Source organism: Neovison vison, chromosome X (assembly GCF_020171115.1).
Source record: "Neovison vison isolate M4711 chromosome X, ASM_NN_V1, whole genome shotgun sequence".
NCBI lineage: Eukaryota > Metazoa > Chordata > Mammalia > Carnivora > Mustelidae > Neogale > Neogale vison.
This window is the reverse complement of record NC_058105.1, coordinates 57731253-57738090: the sequence shown is the minus strand read 5'-3', so window position 1 is coordinate 57738090 and position 6838 is coordinate 57731253. Positions and strand designations below refer to the sequence as shown.

Below are 6838 nucleotides of genomic sequence, written 5' to 3'. Positions count from 1 at the left end.
ATGTACTGCCCAGACATTAATTTCCACCAGATCCTTTCAGGTCTCCTTTTGCATTGATGTAACCTCCTACAAAGCCAAGGAGAGCTCCACCAGGATTCTCTCATATCTAAAATTTTTCTGTTAAGTTTCAGCTGGTTGTTTGGTTTGCCACTGATTCCATATAGGGCTTCACCCTGAGATTACCATAGCTGCTAGCACTCCTGCTCACTTCTACTGAGGTAGCTTCTTTTTTTTTTTTGACATTTCTATTGAACATAAGTTTTTCATTATCTGCTTCTAATAAAGTTAGCCCCTTCTACTAGCAATGCTGCTGATTTTCACTGCCAGCTCCATTGTGATAGAACTACCTTACACTAATATGGTGGAGGGATGGTAGAATCCCAAGACAAGTATGCCACAGACTTTCATTGTTCTTTCCTAAAATTCAGTTTTCTGAATTTTCCTGAAATTCAGAAAAAATGTTTCTCAATTTGTTGGTTGCTTCTTTTCTGTTCCAGATTCCTGAAATGGTGATTTTTAAAAAACAATATTGTCAAGTTTTAGAGTTTTTTGGGAGTAGAGAGTTTTTGCTGTCCTCATTACTCCACCATAGCCAGAATTCCCCACATTAAAAAAATACCTGTGATTTTGAATTATTATTAGTCTTAGGGCTTCTACTTAATTATTCTGAACTAATAAGGAACAATTATTCAATGCATCAAATATTTGTTGAGCACTAAAAATAGGTTTACTTGATTTACATCCTATATTACAAAACCAAATCCAATAGCCTCTCCCAACAATTCAGTATGTCTAAATAACATAAAGCCATGGCTCTGGAGCATTAGGATGCATTAGGATACACCCAGAGTGCTTGCTAAAACTGTAGATTCCCATCCAAGAGGAATTTATTTGTAGATTCTGATTCAACAGATTTAGGATAGAACCCAGAAAATTATTTTTAACAAGATTCCCAAAAATTCTGGGGCAATTGGTCCAAAGAGTTTACTGGAGAAATACACTCTAAAGAGTGTACTGGAGAAATATTAATCAAGAATGAAAGCTGTTGTGCTAGTTCAGCAGCACACATACTAAAACTGGAATTATACAGAGAAGATTAGCATGGCCTCTGAACTAGGATAACACACAAAACTGTGAAGCATCCCAAATAAAAAAAAGAAGGCTATTACCTGGAAAAAAATGGTCATATGATCCACCAATATTTCTATATAGAACATCCAGATAATTGAGATTTAATTATTCTGTTTTTGTTACACCCATATTATATATGCCCTTCTCACATCATAAGGTTGGACACATTGTTGGTAGTCTATTGTGTTAGCTACAGTTTTGTCTACTTAGCACAATTTTTCCACCTCATTTTTTCTCTACTAATAGAACCTTTTTCTATTGACTTCTCTGACTGACCAGAGAAGTTGTAAGATGATATGCATTTTCAATTAGAGTATCCCATCTCCTTGGCCAAAATTATTAGTTCAGGAATGGGCAAGCGATCTAAGCTAGTCTGTGGGGGAAATTGTTAGAAATATTTGCTAGAATTTGAGTAAGAAACTTTAGCTATGTAATTAAAATGTATAAAGATGGTGTAAATCTATACTTGTTAATACAATGGGAAGGAATTTTCCAAAAGATAAAGCACACACAGGGAAAATCATAGTCAAGGAGGAAAAGTGAAAGTTATCCTTTGAGTGACTGGAACCAGCTCTGGACTTTCCATTTACACAGAACAATAGATTTCTCTCTTGTTTAAACTAGGTTGAGTTGGGTTATCTTTCACTTGAAACTGAAATTGTCATATTGCACCTTGCCTTTGAGTAATATTTCCCTTTGCTCCACTCACACCATTAGTCCCCTCTCCCAGTCTCTCTCTCTCTCTCTCTCTCTCTCTCACACACACACACACTCCCTTTGTCAGAAGTTCTGAGACTAACTTCTATATTAAAAAGATATTAAATCTCTTTCTTAGATCTTAATATGAGTTCACCACAATATATTTTTAGTGAGAAACAAACTGAGGGTTTTGGAGGGAAGGGGTGGGGGGTGGGTGATCCTGGTGGTGGATATTAAGGAGGGCATGTATTGCATGGAACATTGGGTGTGGTGCATAAACAATGAATCTTGGAACACTAAAAAATAATAATAAAATAAAATAAGTAAGCTCTAAAATGCAATGTCCATAGATGATGCACAAAGCATTTAAATTCTCCAATTTTGTGTAAACTCTACTCTATGCATTCTTATTATATCACCCTTAATTACTAAAAAGTAAGGAATACATGTGTTTCATCTTCCCCACCATCTGTCTTTAGGTCTCCAACCTCTCTCACTTTTCCTAATGCTTTAGTTCCTCCCCCAAGTTTCAAAATTCAAGGATATCTTTCTGGATTCTGGCACACCTCCATCTATATTCTGAGTTCCTTAGATTATTCCACATTATTCTGCTCACAGTATCCTAACTTTGGAAGAGTAAAAGGAACCAACTTGTAATTTCTTTCTTTCTTCATTAATTCCTTTTAAAAATGGCATGACTCTTCCGTAGTACCAGTAACCTGGGAAAGCTTTCCCAATCCAGCCATAAAAGCCCCCCTCAGCAGTAACCTGTGGATTACAGTACTAGCATCCCTTATCCACCACTCCTATCCCTTTGCAGTTATACATTTATACACCCATGTGCTTCCTTCCATTTCCCTTAGTATTCTCTACCTTCTATAGACACAAAGGTCTATAAATGAGAATGTTTATATCTATGAGCATAGATTTCTTGCCTGTTTTAGTAATAGAAAAATATATAATACTCAATGGCATTCATTCTCATAAGAATGCCAATTTCAAATATGCATAAAATGAATATTTTTGAAAAAACTTAAAATATCTATTTCATAGTCATACTACTTTAGTAAAAAATAATATGACTTTCTTATCCCTTGGTCATAAACAGGAAAGATCACAGCATTATCAGCAAAAATATAATGACATTAGCATTTGGACATAATTAAAGAATGAAACCGTTTTTCTTCTGCTAGCAAATCATGCACAGAAGTAAAATAAGATGTCGTTTTGTGTTACACTTTAATTAACTCTGTTTTTATTAAACCCCAAACAATGTAGTGTTTCTGTGGGTCAATAAAAATGACTTAAAAAATAAGAAAAGCATTAGTGATGGAAGTGATACTTGTTCTGGGTAACATCTGCTGTTCTATCACATATCATTAGAGCTATATTTGATTTCCCACATAGAAAATTGTTTGCACCTGTCCTTAGCATTTTTTTCCAGAACACATTTACAGCATATCATTAGCACTCACTCTTTCTTCTGCTAAACAACACTTCACACTGTTGAATCAGTGTTGCTATTCATGTCAAAAGAAGATGATCTAGCCCTTCATCACTGTTCTGGAAACATTTATGTACCTGGACTCAGGTAATCTCTTCAGAAGTCATTAGAATGCATTGCTTGACTGAGTGTTGTCAACCAGACTGTATATTTAAATCAGGCAGAATAAATAGTTTGAGTTGCATACCAAGATTATACACTTTCAAAGATAAACTGGCCCCTTTGATTGCATTCTATTGCCACGTTATATCAGATTGAAGTTTAGCGCCATTGAAAAATATGATCTTTATATGCTTCTTTTGACACACCAATTAAGCTTGAATGTGCCACTTAGTTCAAATTTCAATCTTCTGCTCACTTCCCAGTATCTTTTTTTTAAAATTTTTTAAATTTATTTTCAGCATAACAGTATTCATTGTTTTTGCACAACACCCAGTGCTCCATGCAATCCGTGCCCTCTCCAATACCCACCACATGGTTTTCCCAACCTCCCAACCCCCGCCCCTTCAAAACCCTCAGATTGTTTTTCAGAGTCCATAGTCTCTCATGGTTCACCTCCCCTTCCAATTTTCCCCAACTCCCTTCTCCTCTCTAACTCCCCATGTCCTCCATGCTATTTGTTATGCTCCACAAATAAGTGAAGCCATATGATAATTGACTCTCTCTGCTTGACTTATTTCACTCAGCATAATCTCTTCCAGTCCCATCCATGTTGCTACAAAAGTTGGGTATTCATCCTTTCTGATGGAGGCATAATACTCCATAGTGTATATGAACCACATCTTCCTTACCCATTCGTCCATTGAAGGGCATCTTGGTTCTTTCCACAGTTTGGCGACCATGGCCATTGCTGCCATAAACATTGGGGTACAGATGGCCCTTGTTTTCAAGACATCTGTATCTTTGGGGTAAATACCCAGGAGTGCAATGGCAGGGTCATAGGGAAGCTCTATTTTTAATTTCTTGAGGAATCTCCACACTGTTCTCCAAAGAGGCTGCACCAACCTGCATTCCCACCAACAGTGTAAGGGGGTTCCCCCTTCTCCACATCCTCTCCAACACATGTTGTTTCCTGTCTTGCTAATTTTGGCCATTCTAACTGGTGTAAGGTGGTATCTCAATGTGGTTTTAGTGTGAATCTCCCTGATGGCTAGTGATGATGAACATTTTTTCATGTGTCTGATAGCCATTTGTATGTCTTCATTGGAGAAGTGTCTGTTTATATCTTCTGCCCATTTTTAATATGATTGTCTGTTTTGTGTGTGTTGAGTTTGAGGAGTTCTTTATAGATCCTGGATATAAACCTTTTGTTTGTACTGTCATTTGCAAATATCTTCTGCCATTCCATGGGTTGCCTCTTTCTTTTCTTGACTGTTTCTTTTGCTGTGCAGAAGCTTTTGATCTTGATGAAGTCCCAAAAGTTCATTTTCGCTTTGTTTCCTTTGCCTTTGGAGACATATCTTGAAAGAAGTTGCTGTGGCTGATATCGAAGAGGTTACTGCCTATATTCTCCTCTAGGATTTTGATTGATTCCTGTCTCACATTTAGGTCTTTTATCCATTTTGAGTTCATTTTTGTGTATGGTGTAAGAGAATGGTGGAGTTTCTTTCTTCTACTTATAGCTGTCCAGTTTTCCCAGCACCATTTATTGAAGAGACTGTCTTTTTTCCACTGTATATTTTTTCCTGTTTTGTTGAAGATTCTTTGACCATAGAGTTGAGGGTCCATATCTGGGATCTCTACTCTGTTCCACTGGTCTATGTGTCTGTTTTTAGGCCAGTACCATGCTGTCTTGGTGATCACAGCTTTGTAGTAAAGCTTGAAATCAGGTAGAATTGAACAGGGCCATATCTTTCCCATTAGTTGAAAAAGGATGTGATCTGTCTCTCAGTTCCAGGACATAATACAGACTCCTTAGCAAACAACTTGGACATGATTGATCCAGTTTACTTGTCAGGGCCCAATTTTCATGGGCAAGATGGCCCACTTAAGATGGGACTCATTTAATTTTGTTGAAATATTTGACTAGGCATTCATTTATCTGATGGTGTAGCATACTCTGCACTGCTCTGTGATAGTGAAAACTACACCTATAAACCTTTTCCTCAGCAGCCTACATTATTAGACTGGAAGATTCTAAATATGAAATATGTTTCTTTCTTTTAATGGAAGCCAAATAAGAAAACCCTGCCACAGTGAGGTTATAGATGGTTATCATAACATTTCTACTCTAAAGTTGTTGGTTTAAAAAGTCTACAGAAATTTAACAACTAAAATTGTCCAATATGTTGTGCTTTAAATAAATGAGAGAGATTTGCATCAAAATTAAGCATCTGAGTGCTGTTTTCTCTTTTTTTGATTAACCCCCTAAATAAAGGAGACAATGTAAGAGTTGTAGGGGGAAAGAGGCAGGAAGTGTGGGTATTATGCATTTAGATTTATTTATTGCCTTTATCAAATTCAAGTACCAAACCACCATATGTTTCAATTGTCCCGGCTTTAGAACAAGATTGCTTGGGTTGGAGCCTTGGTTTGCTTCTTGGCTGTGTGATATTGGCCAAGTTATTTAATCTCTTTATGCTTCTTCATCTATAAAAATGGGGATAATAATAGTGCCTCCTTCACTGATTTGAATTATGTATACCTGAATTATGTACACCTGAAAAATGTCTGTTACAGATATTGCTATTTATTAGGTACTAATTAATTATTAATCTTAGTAAATCATAAAATTGAATTAATAATAGGTAAACCTGAGGGGGAGACAAGATGGCTGGGAAGTAGGAGGAGGCGCCCTTTCAACCTGCACCCTAAAATGAGCTGATTACCCTCCAAAGATCTCCAATCACCCACAAAATCAGACTGAGATCAGAATTATACACGTCTGGATCTCTACTGGAGCAGAAGATGCCAGTGGGCAGGTAAAGCGGAGTGGGAAAGTCGGACTGATATCGGAAGATAAACAAAAGGGGGAGGGAACCACCAGAGGTGACCCGTTGGAAAGTAATATCCCAATACGAGAGTGCCCTGCGCCTGGGGACCAGCATTAACTCAGGAGTCTGGTAGAAAGCACTCAAAAAGAGCAAAGGATCACAAGGGAGGGGGGAATGGTGGAATCGGGGTGTTAGGGTCAGGGGCTTAAGTCCCCAGACCCAAGACAGCCATACCTGGCATAGAGCCAGAGAGAGTGCAGCAGAGAAACCAGGTCTAGGTCCCTAAGCCACCAGCACGCCTGAGAGTGCGTGGCGCCCAGCTCCCATGAGGGGCTGGGAGCCTCGCCAGCTAACAGAAGCACAGAACTTTTTGCAGTTCCCACGCAAGTGCCCTGCTGTGCCATCAGAGTCGGAGTCGTACCCCGCGCCCTCCCCTGAGAGAGGTGCACACAGGCACCAGCCCTGTGTTCTCGGACCAGAAAGACCAGGCACTCCCAGCCTGGGCCAGCAGGAAAATCTCAGTGTGTGATCGCTGCTTGGAACTTCCCTGGCAGTCTGGAGCTGCCCAGAC

The 6838-nt window shown here is 38.5% G+C and overlaps 1 non-coding gene across 1 annotated transcript; it reads left to right on the top strand.

Moving 5' to 3' along the window:
• Positions 1 to 1047: 1047 nt before the first annotated feature.
• On the top strand, positions 1048 to 1153 carry LOC122897798. The gene has a single exon (XR_006382640.1). It is a non-coding gene; the product is annotated as a U6 spliceosomal RNA (small nuclear RNA).
• Positions 1154 to 6838: the final 5685 nt, after the last annotated feature.